The sequence below is a fragment of the Canis aureus genome, chromosome 25 (assembly GCF_053574225.1).
Source record: "Canis aureus isolate CA01 chromosome 25, VMU_Caureus_v.1.0, whole genome shotgun sequence".
NCBI classification, from domain to species: Eukaryota; Metazoa; Chordata; class Mammalia; order Carnivora; family Canidae; genus Canis; species Canis aureus.
This window is the reverse complement of record NC_135635.1, coordinates 12096657-12112844: the sequence shown is the minus strand read 5'-3', so window position 1 is coordinate 12112844 and position 16188 is coordinate 12096657. Positions and strand designations below refer to the sequence as shown.

General features: G+C 35.9%; 1 long non-coding RNA gene across 1 annotated transcript in view; it reads left to right on the top strand.

The window, feature by feature from the left end:
* The first annotated feature begins 8860 nt into the window (after positions 1-8860).
* The window catches only part of LOC144297600 (uncharacterized), a 33948-nt gene continuing 26620 nt past the window's right edge, over positions 8861-16188 (top strand). Inside the window, exons 1-4 of the long non-coding RNA XR_013364563.1 lie at positions 8861-8954; positions 11168-11250; positions 12988-13170; positions 16016-16173. This is a non-coding gene — a long non-coding RNA (uncharacterized LOC144297600). The remainder of the gene's footprint in view (positions 8955-11167; positions 11251-12987; positions 13171-16015; positions 16174-16188) is intronic.

Sequence of the window (16188 nt, the reverse complement as noted above, 5' to 3'; positions counted from 1 at the left end):
AAAAGTTGAAAACCATTGGTTTTCATTTGCTCAGGAAGTTCAGAAGACCTGGAGCTTCGATTGAATGAATACCTCACCACTCCTGGGGTTCTCAAATAGAGAATAATTGTCATTATTCACACTCTACTGATTTCTCTGGTGACCAACACACTTGAAGAGTAAGACCTATATTAAATGGAAGAATTTCACTAGACTAAGGCAAGAATGATAATTAGAGACCCTAGTCATTGAGCATCGGAGACCTCAAAAGGAGAGGGGAGACATGTCAATGATGATCAGAAGTGGACTCCTGCTCTCCTTGCAAGGAACAATCATAGAGCAGTTTGTGCCTAGTAGTGCTCTATCATGGGGATGTTTTTTACTACATGACTTCATTTGTGATTAATTTTTTACAAATTTCTTTTCATTGGCGGACTCACCCAAGGAAGAAGCCCTAGTGGTGGTAGGGACTTCCAGAATGATGCTGTCCTCCCCTACCCCACCCTGGATACCTGCTACTTTTGAACCATGAGCCATGACCATATGGCCTTAGGAAAGCTGAAGGATCAGCCTGGGAACTTGTCTCTTTATTTAGTCCCTAATAAGACAATAAATGTTGTTTTTAGAGGCCTTCAAAAAAAAAAATCTGCCCTAGCTCTACCTCCAATGCACCAAAGAAGCTACATGCAATGAAAATAAACTTGTCCCATCAAGATTTTTTCCTTCCTGGCATAGCCCAATCAGATTCTGCTGCTTTCCCATTATCCCAACAAGTGCCTATGAGATGTTTAAGACCTTGTTCTTGTCTTCATGAATATGAGTACTTGTGTAGAAGTTTTCCTTTGCCTGCTTTCTGCATTTATTCATTCAACATTAATGGAGCACCCACCATATGCCATGCACTGCGGTAAGAAAAGCATATAGGACACAAAGTCCCTACTCATCAGTGGCTTGTAAGCACTCTAAGGGCTAATTTGATCTTCTTCAACTGATACCTTTAGAAACACACTATTGTAGAATCAGCTTTAATAATGAAAAAAATGTAAATATTTATTATTAATCACTTCTTCAGAAAAATTCAAAATTTATTCAATATACATCCTAAATACACTGGCTAAAGTTGGAATACCCCAGGGAAGCTTGTAGGAAGGGTGAGTGGAAATATTATTTGAAGTGTGAGGCCCAGGACACCACCTTTCTCCAACTTGAGGTAAAACCACAAGAGATATCTGAGGAGAAAACTGGCAGGGAGTATAGACCTAAGGAAAAGTAAAAATATGATTGAATCATTATGATTCATTATAATCATCAGGGGAGCAGAAAAGGGAGAAAGGGATAAGGGTCAAGGAGAGGAATGGAATATCTACAAAGGATGTCTGCTCTTCTATAAACCCTACATTTGAGCCATGAAGAAAGCAGATAGACACTGCCATGCCCCAGGGCGTAGAATTAGGACAAACAGGACCAAGTGTGGTGTTTCATTTGAACAATTACGAAAGGAGAGTGCTTTCAGAGGATCTGCTTCCAAAAGTGATGTGCCTCCCATTGCTGGGATTGGTAAACTGGGGCTGGAGGAAGCCCAGCAGGCATACAGCTAAAGAGGCTCCCACTCGGAGTGAAAAGGTAAATAGCACAATCTACTCTCTCAGTGGTAGAAACACTAGCAGAAGTGCCTGAAGAATTACACCAACTAATTTTACATATAAAATAATCCCTCCCAATATGGAGTTTTTATAGTTATGAATAAGGAGCTGGCTTTTTATATATCATCACAACACAGTGACTCTCTCCAAGGGCTCTGCCATTAGAACATTTCTACCCAAAGGGAGCGCAGACCCGGGAAGTCATTTATTACAATGTCATCTCTTTTATGAAACAAACATTCTTTAGTATTCCTTTCATCACAAGAGACCTCCTTAGGACTAACACTTTAGTTATGAGCATGGTAACTAGAGCCAGCCAGGGACCTGAGTAAGAAATTTCATTTTGTCACCATTTGCTCTATTCATTATTCCTCTCTTTATATTTCAAATCTTTGCCAAGTTAGAAGATTTTCTATAGCAGAGTTAGTTACTACATGGTTGCGTCTGACAGTTAAAATGAATGAAAACAGAAGCTTTTCAAAGGCCTACTAAGTCCCAAAGAGCTCAGCGTGGCTTAAGTGATAATTAAATGAAAAGTAAAGCCAACATACATTCTCTATGTTGTAGAATGAGGCATGATATTCCAGTATAGAAGGTACATAAAATGGACCAAACAAAACATTCAACTCATCAACCTCCTCATTATTTTGTGTGGCTTCCCATTTTACAAATATTTTGACTCTTTTGCCCTCATAAAATTCTCAGAACAAAGCTGCGAGTTGTCAAAGAAAGAATTGTTATCCCTGTTTTAAGTGAGCCTTTGAGAGACTGGTGAGACCAAGATTGCAGAACTAACACTTCGACCCCAAAGTCTGTGATCCTTTCTGATGACCTTCAGTAAGGAGCCAGATCTGTATTTTTTAAAACATTCAAGGATGTGTACATCTGAATGATTATTCCCAGCGGTCACAGGTGGATACTCAGAGACAACTACTTGTGCTGTCTGGACAAAATTACATATGTATTAGCCAGTAGTTCTTCTAAATCTATAGGATGGTCTTTGCATTTTTTCAGAGGTTGCAAATCTTTGTTCACAAGAGGGAATAACCATATTTGTAGCTGGGCAACCTGGGGCTAAATATATTCCACTGTTCAATGTAGTTTTATAATTGGTGAGACTAAATATAGGAGCCACCCTGTTCTTATTTTCCTGTTCCATCTCTTTTCAATCACAGACTAAAAAACACAAAATCGAGTAAATACTGCAACTGTTTTACTACCTTCCTCTCCATCTAGGTTTTCCACTAACTTCTGAGTTCAACATGTACAAAATGTAAATCATCTTCCCTCTGAATCTATGAGCCTTCCTTTTTTCTGTGAATAGACCCTAGAGCCTTCGAAAAAAAAATTTTAAAGATTTTATTTATTCATGACAAAGAGAGAGAGAGAGGCAGAAACATAGGCAGAGGGAGAAGCAGGCTCCACACAGGGAGCCTGACATGGGACTCGATCCCGGGTCTCCAGGATCACAACCTAGACTGGCCTTCGAAATTCTTGACACTTTCTTCCCTACATTTCCTTCTCCCCATTCCCATGTTCTCTTGCCCCACAAAGCCACCCATTCTAATGTGTTAAATACATTTTTAGATATATTTATATCTTTGAAAGATGTTTTCATTCATTTATTCAACAAAATATTATTAAGTGCCCCTTTTTATCTGCCAGGTACTGTTCTCTAAGCTTGTATAGCTGCTAGCTTTTGCTGCATAACAAACTACCCCAAAACTTGGTGGCTTAAAAATGACCATTTGTCTAGCTTGTGATTATGTAAATCAACATTTTAAGCTGGGCTCAGCTAAGCAGTTCTCTGCTAATCTTAGATGATTTCTGTTGGCCTCTCCCATGCTCTTCCAGGTCATCCGCGGGCTGGCTCTATCATACCACCAGAGCCTCAGCAGCTCCCTGGAGGTCTCTCATCATCCAGGAGCCTAGCTTGGGCTTCTGCACATAGCCTTCTCAGGGTCCAAAAAGCAGCAAGACCAAATAAGCCCCAAGGCACAAATATTTGCAAATCTCTAACTGAATCACATTTATGATTTTCCCAGCAGCCAGAGCAAGTCACACGGTCAAGTCCAGAATCAGTATGAAAAGGGACCACCCAAGCACATGGGTACAGGGAGGTTTGATTAACTTGGCATCTGTGACCACAAACCATCTTAATTATACTGGAGATTCAAAAATGAACAGAGATGATGTCCCTGCCCTCATGAACCTTCTTTTCTCACATCATTCATCAGCATTTTGCATTTATCCAATTCCTAAGGCTGGCCAAGCAGAGAGCTATAAGCCAATATTCCTTTGTGGTTTTAATTTATCTGATAAATGATATGGACAAACATTTCTTTATACACTTAATAGCCATTACATTTTCCCTTCTATGAATTGTCTATGTGTCTCGCCTATTTTCTATTCGATTTCCTATGTTTTTCTTACTGATCCTAGGAACCCATTGTACATTAGGTAACAAACTCCTATATTCATAGATGAAGGAAGCTGTGTAATAGCCAAAAGTCCCCTTAGTTTGCTAAAACAGGATTCTCACCATGTATATTATTTTACTTTGAATATATCATATAGAGACATATGTATAAAGCATATATGTAGAATTTAAAGAATAGCTATAAAGATCCTTGTACCACTGCCCCAGTGAACTTAGCATATCTTATTCCTCTATGATTTGAAATGCCACCTTTAGCATATATGATTGTCATTGTACACCTAGATCTATTTCTGGACTTTATTTTGTTTATTTTCCACTTTTGAGTGCTTTTATCAAGAATTAATGTTGAATTTTGTCAAATGTCTTTCAGCATAGCTGACAACGGTCATATGATTTTCCTCTCATATTAAAGAAATATGAGAAATTTCTTCTCATATTATTCCTGGAATAAACTCCGTTTAATCATGTTGTCTCATTATTTTAATGTGCTGTGGAACTCTCCTTGCTGACATTTAACTTAGGATTTTGCCTCAATATTGGTAAATGAGGTTGATTCAAAGTTTTTATTTTCTACATTATTTGCCAGATTTTGTTACACTTGTTATAGAGTGGTATGCCTATTTTTCTATGAGCTGGAGCAGTTTAAATAGCTCTGGAATTATCTTCATTTTAAAGATAAGGTACACTTTGGAGGTTTTACCAAAGAAGAGCTCCTTGACAATTCTATATCCTTCATGAAAATCAATCTGTTTAGAATACCAATTTTTTTCTGAACTTATGATAAATTGCATTTTCCTAGACATATGTAATTTTTACCAAACTTTCTATTTGTTTGCAAAGATTTCAGCAAAGTAGTCCCTTGCCTTTTAACTTCTTTTGTTTTCATGGTTATTTACCCTTTAACCATTCTTCATTATTCATATTTTCACTTTTACCTTTTTTTTTCTTTTGGCTCAGGTAGGCCTCCCTTCATCTAATTTATCATTGACTTCAAAGAATAATCTTTTGCTTTTATTTATTAGTTATGCCATTTCCTTATTTTCTAATTTACTGATTTATTCTTATACCTCTACTATTTTTCCCGTACGTTATATTTTCATTTATTTTGTTTTCTTCAAACTTCTTGAGTTGAATGCTTAATTCTATTTTTTCATTCTTTGATATAGGCCTTTAGGTTGTATCTCCTGTTAACACCGTTCAGCAGTGCCCCACAGCTGCCAGTGCACAAGGTTTTCTCTTCTCATTAGTTTCTGGAGGGTCTGCAATTTTGATTTAGATCTTGTGTTTGAACCAAGAGTTGCTTAGAAAAGAATATCTTACTTCCTAAGAGATAAAGGCTTTCATTTTTTGAGATTTTTAAAATTAATTTCTAGTTTTTCTAGTTTATTAAAGAATGTTTTTGTATATTTTTTCCTTTTTTTTTTTTTAGTTTATTGTACTTATCTTTGTCAATTTTTTGACACTGGTCCATGAGTACTTGAAAAGGAAGAATGAAAAAAAAGAAAAGGAAGAATGTTCTGTGTTTGCATGGTATAGAACTTTACGTAAATGTATATACCAATATAAAAATAAAAATATTAATGTTGATAATACTATGCATATAATAATTAGGTCCACTTAAAATCTTCTTAAAGTCTCCTATGGTCTTACTTACTTGCTGATTTGATTTTAAAATGTTTTTAGAATCCTTTATAGTAGTAGTTATAGGGATTGTGCTAACAGTGGAGGCTAACTTTTTTTTTTAGGGTTTGAAAACAACATTTATTGGTTATAACGTTTGTATCTTAAATGTAGATTTCTTTTTTTCTTTTTAACTGACATGTAATATTGTGTTAGGTTTTAGGTATACAACTTGTTGATTTGATACACTTATATACTGTAAAATAATTACCACTGCATTATTAGTTAACACCTCCATCTTGTCACATAATTACCATTTCTTTTTTGCAGCAAGAACCTTTAAGTCTTACTCTCCTGTCAACTTTCAAGTATATAATCAGTATTATTAACTATAATCACCAGGCTATACATTACATCCCTAGGACTTGTTAATTTTTTAACTGGAGGTTTATACCCTTTGACAAATATATCCCCACTTCCCTTACCACCCCCACCCCCACTCCCAGGTGACCATCATTCTACATTCTACTGTTTCTCTGAGTTCAGCTTTTTTAGATTCCATATATTAGTGATATCATGCAGTATTTGTCTTTTATTGTCTGAATTATTTCACTTAGCACAATGCTCTCAAGGTATATCCAAATCATCACAAATAGCAGGATTTCCTTCTTTTTTTTTTTTTTGATTTCCTTCTTTCTAATGGCTAAGTAATATTCCATTATATATATATTATTAAATATAATACATAATTTTATATATATGATTAAATATAAGAGTATGTGTATATATGTATATTATGTATATCTATATAATATTTTTTATCCATTCATCACAAATAGCCGGATTTCCTTCTTTCTTTTTTTTTTTGATTTCCTTCTTTCTAATGGCTAAGTAATATTCCATTATATATATATTATTAAATATAATACATAATTTTATATATATGATTAAATATAAGAGTATGTGTATATATGTATATTATGTATATCTATATAATATTTTTTATCCATTCATCTGTTGATGGACGATTAAGCGTATTTCCATATCTTGGTTTTTGAATAATGCTGCAATGAACATGAGAATGCAGGTAACTCTGCAATATCCTGTTTTCATTTCCTTTGGATATATACTCAAAAGTGGGGTTGATAGATCATATGGTATTTCTGTTTTTAATTGTTGAGGAACCTTCTTACTGTTTTCCATAGTGATTGATTTACAGTCTCACCAACATGTACATGGGTTCCCTTTTTCTACGTCCTTGCCATTACCTCTTGGCTTTTAGATGATAGCCTTGTAAATGAAGTGATACCTCATTGTGGTTTTGATTTGCATTTCCCTGGTGATAAGAGATGCGAGCACTTTTTCATGTACATGTTGGCCATCTGTGTGCCTTCTTTGGCAAGAATGTCTATTCAGTTCCTCTTCCTATTTTTAATTGTGTTGTTTGGTTTTTTGCTATTGAGTTGTATGAGTTCCTTATGTATTTTGATTAGCCCCCTTACAGACCCAAAGTTGCAAATATTTTCTTCCATTCAATAGGTTACCTTTTCATTTTGTTGATTGTTCCCTTTTCTGTGAAGAAGCTTTTTAGTTTTACATAGTTTGCTATGTTTATGTTTGTTTGCTTTTGTTTATGTTTGCTTTTGTTTATGCTTGCTTTTGTTGCTTGAGCTTTTAGTGTCATATCAAGGAAATTGCTGGCAAGACCAACGTCAAAGAGCTTTTCTTCTGTTTTTTTCTTTTTGGGATTTTGTAGTTTCATATATTATATTTAAACCTTTAATCAATTTCAAATTAATTTTTATGAGCGGTGTAAGATAGGGGCCAATTTCATTTTTCTGCATGTAGTTAGGTGGAGGCTAACATTTAGGCTAATATTTATTTATTGAATGTCTGCTTTGTGTCAGATAATGTTCCAAATTCTTTAACCCAGATTATCTCATTATCCTGCTAGCACTATTCTTGTTCAAGCCCTCATCTTTCACCTAAACAACCACAGTGCCCTAAATGTGTCTCGCAATCTGGCTATGTCCCACTCAAATTCCTACTCTACACAGCATAGCACCTAAATGATCATCTAGTTGTGCTCTGAAAACTTCAGTGGCGATACTCAGGTTATGCTCCAACAATTCAGTCCACTGAGGGTCGGGCCCAGGAAACTCTACTTTTAAGAAACACCTTGGATGGTCATTTTGCAGACCAAAGTTTAGAACCAATTGTCTACAGGGGAAAAAAAGCATAACATCTTTTCAATATAGCATAGTATTCCATTTTTTAAAGAAAAATATGTATTTAAAATTACTTATGTAATAAGTTAATATTGGGTAATGTGTACTGGGTAATATTACTTGGGCAATATATTACCAAATATATGGAGTGAACAATGAAAGTCCCATTTGATCATCCCCCAACCTCAACCTCATTCCTCTCCCCAGAGATAACTAGTGTTTGGTGGGCACACAGTCCTCTTTTTGTTTATTTAGATCTATTTAGGTCTACTTATATATACATTCTATATATAGAGAGAGAGCAAAACAGAGAGAAAGAGAGAGAGAAAGAGAGAGAAAGTATATGTATAGTAATAGAGGTCTACTTCGCTCTGTTCAATAGCTGCATGTGTGAATCTACCATAATTTATTTACTGACTCTTCAGTTGATAGACATTTAGATTATTTCCAATTTTTCACTCATTATAAACAGTCCTGCATGTGCCCAAGTATTTATTTACTGTATTTATTTACTGTAGATTCATAGAAATTAAACTACTCAGCTAAAGCATATGCACATGTATCAATTAGGAAAGACTTGAAACAATGGATTCCACTTCTTCACAACCAACCATCTTTTCTGCCTTCCCTAATATTTACTTCTTCCCAAGGATAAATCACCTCATGAATCCCAGTCAGCTGCCAACACAGAGCATCATGTTTCCCATCTACTTCCAGCAAGAATAGAGAAAGGGCCTTGGCTCTGAATTCTAAGCAAGAGTCTTGAGATCCTGCTTTGATTAGTTTAGGCCAAATGCCCACTTCTGCACTATCAATCATTGTGGCCAGAGAAATAGAATGTTCTACGGACATTTAGAATAGCTAGTCACACATCGCCCCTCTGTAATTGTAGGTAGAACCAGCTTACTTGGAAGTGCTTTGTTTCCCAAACAGAAATCACCAGAGAGAATTTTTTTTTTATTTTTTTACCAGATAGAATTATATATTTGGACATATCAATGACAAATTGCCTTCCAAAAATTTACATGACCATCAGCCATGTATGTAAGTAGCTGTTTCTCAATATTCCCACCAAAATTTTCTGTTATTTATATTTTATTCATTTTTACCTAATTTAGTATTGATAAGCATTTTTTCATGTTTATTGGCCTTTTATATTTCTCCTATAAACTGCCTATTTACAACCTCTGCCCATATTTCTATTTTTGAATGATTTATAGAAGCTCTGTATACAATCTACACAATAATCAGTCATCCATTAAATGTGCTGCAAATAGTTTTCTCTGTATGTTACTCATCTTTTAACCTTATCATGCTTTTCATTGTTCAGGGATAATTTTTAATTTTTATGAGGTTATATCTGTCAATCTTTTTCTTTTATGGCTTCTGGTATTTATGTCTTATTTTAAAAGGCCTTTTCCACCTCCCATTTTATTTTTAAAAATTTGTTTCAGTATGATCTCTCTTCATATACATTTATAATTTCTTTTGTACTCAGCTGCTTAACTCACCTGAAGCTTACTTTTATGGATGGTTAGGATAATAGTCTACTTTTCCTTTTTTCTTAATCAATAACTAATTTTTCCACACACTATTTATTGTGTAGGTTATACATTCCCCCATGGATTTAAAAATACCAATTTTATTATAACCTAAATTTCTACAAATGAATGTAGATCTCTTCTGGTCTCCCTATTGCACTGATTGGCACTCTAATCTATGACACCATTTTAATCATGTCTTTAACATGTTTTTATCATTGCAGAGCAATATCTATAGGACATGCCAGGGCCTAACTCTTTAGCATGATATCTGATAATCTCTAAGATGTGAAGACTATTTATGACTCCAGTCTTCTCACTCATCATCTAGCCTCTCATCTTTTAGAGCTTAGTAAAACCAAAGGTAGATCATTCCAAATAGAGATAATTGTATTTATTCTATTCTATTCTATTCTATTCTATTCTATTGTTTCTTTTTTGAGGAACATCCTCCCCCTCCTTCCTTACTGAGTGACTCTTACTCATCCTTTAGAACTCAGCTCAATCAAAATTACTCTTTTACTAACCTTTCCTGAACTTCTACTGTCCCTGTTTTCCAATTGTGTCATCTACTTCTCTTAGAAAAAACCTCTTCATACATGTCTTTCTTGCCAACTTTCCTATGACAGAGCTCATGTTTATTTTCTTTATACTTCCAGCAAGTAGTACAGTCCTTATACATAGGAGATACTCAAAAGATAATTGTTGATTGAGTTATGTACTTTCCCTCATTTTATTATGACTTATATTCTATAAAGTTTATACCTCTATCATCAGTAGAATAAACTAGTCTTTTTGGAGACTAGATTTGCAAAACAAATGGTAAGAAAAGGTTATTTTTATCTTTTTAAAGATTTTATTTATTTATTTTAAAGAGAAAGAGAGCACAAGCAGGGAAGAGAGTGAGAAGCAGTTTCCCTGTGAGCAGGGAGCCCAATGTGGGTGCTTGATCCTAGCACCCTGAGATCATGACCTGAGCTGAAATCAAACACTTAACCAACTGAGCTACCCAGATGCCCCAAGAAATTTATTTTTAGAAATTCATGTCAGCTTCATCCACCAAAAAGTTTCTTATGATTGAGGGAATTTCCTTTTCCCTAGCACATGCTACAGAAACAGGTTGTAAGCACAGCTCTAGTTCAAATATCTGATAACTGAAAACAAATATTCCACTAAATCCAAATCACAGGTGTTATACTTCATTCTGCTTTTTATTAAATTGCATTTTATTCTTCCTGAAGAATAATCCCCTTAAAGTTGACTGTGTGAAATCCATTGCCTAGAAATTTTGAGAACTTTCAAAATTCAAACCTATCATTGATTATTGACTGAGTTTCATATATATGCTGGAACCATATCAGGGGCTTGAAAAATGAAGAGAAATACCCTTGTCTGTTAGAAGTAGAACCTCATGAAAATAATATAAGCAATAATGACTTATCAATACTAGACTAAAAGTATGTAGGGAGTTTGGAGGGGCATAAAGTATTCTTACATTTCTTATATTACTAGATCAGGAAAGTAGACTGTAAACATAGTACTCTAAAAAATGGTTGCTGATCTTCTGGAACAAAAAGCCCTTATGACATCCAGTATTCTCACCAAAAATGCATATTTTAAGTTTTATCACTGAAGCTTGAACCGAGCTACAGTGATTCTAGGATTCAGGCATGTCTGAGGATAGGTGGGACAAACCTAGCAAAATTACCTTCACAGAAGAGAACCAGCAACCACTTCAGAAGGAAATTCTAAGCAAGGAGGACAGAGGAGCAGAAGTCTCATTCATCCAAGGACCAGAGGTGAGAGTGGGAGGGAAAGAGTGACTTTGAGCACAGCAGAGATTCTATAAATGAACTCACTCTGCAGGCTCTTTTCCACCTGTGCAGATCCGTTATCGGCTGAGTAACTCATTCTCTTCCTGATTCATCTCTAGTGAATGGTCATTTCAGAACAAGTGTCATGTTCCTCATTATCCCTTTTTCATCTCCCACTCCAAGAAGAGGAAGCCTGTTCTAATAGGTCATGTTCTTTTACACTGATCTATTGTGTGGCCTTGAACAAACTGCTTAAACCATTGTGTACCTCAGTTTCCTCACATGCAGTAAAAGGTTAATGATAGTACTTACCTCCCAAGACTAAAAGATGAGTCCAGAGGTGCCTGGGTGGCTCTGTCAGTTAAGTGGCTGACTCCCGATCTTAGCTCAGGTCTAGATCTCAGGGTCATGAGTTGAAGCACCAGATGGGGCTCCATGCTAGGTGTGGAGCCTACTTAATAAAAAATAAAATAAAAAGATTAGTCCAAAGTAAATTTTATAAGAAATAGTATTCAAAAAGATTAAAATATTAATGATTAAAAGAGCAAATACATAAATAGTAATTAAAATAGTTTAATACATCAAGAACTGAAAACAGAGCTTAACACATAGAAAGCTCTCAGCAAATACCAACTATTATTATTCCCTCTCTTCCTCCACTGCCTCTCCCTTCCTCCTCCATCCCCCTACCCCTCTTCCTTCTTTCAATAAATGTTTCCTCCACTCCCTACTTTCTCTTTTCCTATTCTTCACTCCACAAGTAAAACGGGAGGGAAGAAAGAGGAGGACAGCTGCCAGGCATTATTTGAGCATTCTTCATACATTCATATGAATTCATATTCATATATCTCTTACATGAATTTCATAAAAGTCTTATCAGCTAAGTACTATTATTAATATTTTTTTCATTTTACAGATGAAAAAATGAGGCACAAAAAGGTAATTAAGTGGTTCAAAGAAAAGAAAATTAATAAATGTCACATTTGGCCTCTGAAGTTTCCACGTTTAGCAATGTAGATATTTGGCTATTTCTCTCTCTCTCTCTCTCTCTCTCTTTCTCTCTTTTAATTGAGATATAATTTGCATGTACCATTATATTAGCTTCAGGTGATATTTTTGCAATTTTATTTTTTTATTGAGGTGTAACCAATATATAACATTATACTAGCTTTAGGTGTACAACATAATGATTTGATATTTGTATATATTGTGAAATGATCACCACAATAAGTCTCATTAACATGCATCACCATACATAGTTACAAAGTTTTTTCTTGTAATGAGAACTTTAAGATCTATTCTCTTAGCAACTTTCAAATACGCAATACAATATTATTAGCCATAGCCACCATGCAGTACATTAATCCCCAGGGTTTATTTTATAACTGGAAGCTTATACCTTTTTGACCCCCTTTGCAATGCATTTTTAAAGTTTTTTATTTCGCTAGCATTTTTAGGTGTTTTCTGATGAGGATGATTTTTCAGAGAATCTTGTCATATGCTACATAGGGATTTATGGTCGGAATTTAAAGGCTGAATTGCAGAGGTGGGATTGATGGCTCTCTTCCTTATTAATTATTAATGTTTCCCTCTCAATGAGGTCCTTTCCACCCACGAGAAACACATTGTAATATCTCCTCTCTTAAAATAAATTCTCTTGACCCCTATAGTGAATGCTACTGGCTTCTCTCCTTGATCTTTTTTTTTTTTTTTTAAACCAAGCTGATGGACCCATCTCCAGCTGCAATGTTGGATGCTAATAGTTCACAAATGCCCTTATCTTTGGAGTCTTGTCCTTGGCCAAATGGGAGCTGCCTGGACCAAAAGGTTACACACCTCCAAGTGGGAACAGCTCACCACTCATGTCTGAATTACATGGGATTACAGCCAACCCTTTGCAACAAGGTAGGACCAACTTTGTGGTACAATTCATACTCCAGAGTACCCTGCAGGATCAAGACAAAGCCAATTCCAGCTGAAATCTCATCCTTGATTAGCTCCTTCCTCTTCCCTCTCCGGCTTCCTTCATTCCGTCAACCCAAGGCATGCCCTCTATAAATCACAGATACCCACATCTCCATCTCAAGCTCTTCTTCTAAGAATCTCAATGTAACATGTTCTCTAGCAACTACACTATTTCTCTGCTACAGCAAAACTCCTGAAATAGTCATCTAAACTTGCTGCCCCAGACTCTTCCACTTCCGTTCTCTCTTGAACCTACTCCAATGAAATTTTCATACCCACTGCTTTACCAGAATAGCTCTTGGTCACAAATGATGTCCATATTCCTAACCCTAAGGACAGTACCCATTTTACTCAAACAATTAGTTATATTTGACAGAATTGATTATTCCCTCCTTAGAAACACTATCCTCTCCTTGCTTCCACAACACCACTGTCTCTGTTCTGTGCCCACATTCTTCCTTCACCTCCTTTGCTACTTACTCCTGCACTCTCTGATCTCCCAAATCTTGGACTTTTCTCAGCACTTGGTCCTTGAACCCCTTTTACTTCTTCATCGATATTCACTCCCTGAGTAGCATAGTCCTGTGTCCAACTGACACTCCCAAATTTATATCTCTAACCCTGATTTCTCTTCAGATCCCAAAATCATATATACAACTGCCTGTTCAACATATGTATTTGGATGCCTACGGGTATCTTAAACTTAAGATGTTCCAAAGTCAAACCTACAAATCATGACCTATACTCCAGCCCAAATATGTTTCCCTCACACCTCCTTCTTTCTCATACCCCCACCTTCACCATTTTAGTAAATGTCAATTCTACCTTTCTAGTTACTCAGGCCATAAACCTTGGAGTTATATTGTATTTCTCTCTTTCTATGACACTTTACACGTAGAATCTGTTGAGACACCTAATCAGATCTGCTTCCAAAGTGAATTGCAATTAGCCCTTCTCCAATGTCCGTGGCTATTATCCTAGTCCATGGCACCATCACTTTAGCCTTAACTGTTGAAATAGTATCCTAACTGGTCCCTTGCCTTCACCTTATACCTGATGCCCTGTTGTCCACACAGCACCCAGAGTGATCTTATTAAAATTCAGAATACATTATTTCTATACTCAAGTTCCTCCAGTAGCATAGTGTGGTGGCTGAGAGAATGGACTCTAAGCAGCTTTGGGTCAAATTCCAGACATCTCATTGTGCCTTTGCTTCGGATTTCTTATCTATAAAATGGAGGACAACAAAATACCTGCCTCTTAGATTTGTTATGACAGTTAGAGGAGTTTCTATTGATAACAGAGCCTGATGTCATATGATTCTTTGATAAATGAAATAGTGGCCCATCTTGCTCAGAATGAAAGTATAAGTCCTCTCTTCTCTTACCCCTCATTCACTCCATTACAGCCAATTTGGTCTGTTTGCTTTGGAAGGTACTGCTGAACAATGAACACATCAAGCCTGCCCCCACTGCTGCTATCACACCAAATATATTCATGGCTCATTCCCTCAGTTCCTTTCAGGGTTGTGCTCAAAACCTGCCTTATCAATGAAATTTTTGCTGGACATAAAAATGTATTCTCTGACACTCCATCTTGCCCTGCTTTTTTTTCTCCATATTACTCATTATTTTCTAACATATTATGAATTTTCCTCTCTTTTTTATCATGCCCTCTGCCCCACTGTAGCATATGCTCTTTAATGGGAGAGATTTTTTGGTCTGTTTTGTTCACAACTATATTACAAACACCTAGAATAGTACCTGGCATATAATAGCATTCGATATTTACTGAATAAATGTACCAATAAATGAATAGAAAGGGAGTAAGGAAATTCTTAAAATATTTCACTGGGATATGAATGAGATATTAATTAGAAAAGCAGCAGTAGGAACTGAAGGGATGAAGTAGCATGATTAAAAAGATATAGTAAATAGGATCAATGACACAGAGTATAGAGGAAAATTATTTTGAGATGCAAGCCAAAGTGAAAGGCAGACTAGGATGGTGGTGCTTAAAAGCAGAATAGAAAACACAAAAGGAGAAATCCATTTGAGGGAGAACGTAATAAACCTAAGTTACAAGAAGCAGACAAACATCTGTGGCTAGCAGGTGGTTGGAAATTCAGCTTTATTAACAAGAGAGATGAGCTCTGTAACTGGGTTTGAAAGTCACCAGGATACACTGTCATTCAAAACCAAATGACTGAATGTGGTTGCCCAAGGGAAAAGAGTGTGATCGAGAAAAAGGGAAGACAAAACTTGGAGAATATCTGTATAATGTACAGATGAAAGAGAAGCTAGTCATGGAGATGGTAGGAAAGAAACATGAACAAGAATGTCTTAAAAAGTACTGAAATGTATGAAAACCTTGTATAGATTTTAAAAATACCTAGTATAGATTTAAAAAATTCTAATGTAATATTCAGTAGCTGCTGAAATGATATAAATTGTGTCAACTAGAAACTTTTTCAATCTCATCAAAAATCACTACAGTGGAAGTGGCAGGATGTAGGATTTTCATACCTCCTGAAAAGATTGAGCAAATGGGGCACTGTGGCCTGTCCGTCTAGAAACAGGGAGCTTTCCCAAGCTCCTCTCCTGTCTTCCAGGTCAGATCCACCTCTAATGCGTTTTCTAAGACCCTCAGGACTTCTGTACATTCAGTACAGAATTATGCTTTCATTATCTCATTACCCTTTGCCTTGGCTCTCAAGACTCTCTTCTCTAATAATGTTCTTACTGGTTCTACAAGGTCCCATTTCATTAACCCTTCTTTGTTCCAGAAATGTAATTACCTTGTGGCCACTACTTTCCCACAGTCCTAGCTGAAAACTTTTGTTCTCTGAGTGCGATTAGAAGCATCTTCAGGATTGAATACTCCTTTCTGCCTCCTCCATCTTTTGGCATAGGAGATTATCCTCTCACTCTAAGGTCTCCAACAGTAAGTAATTCATGA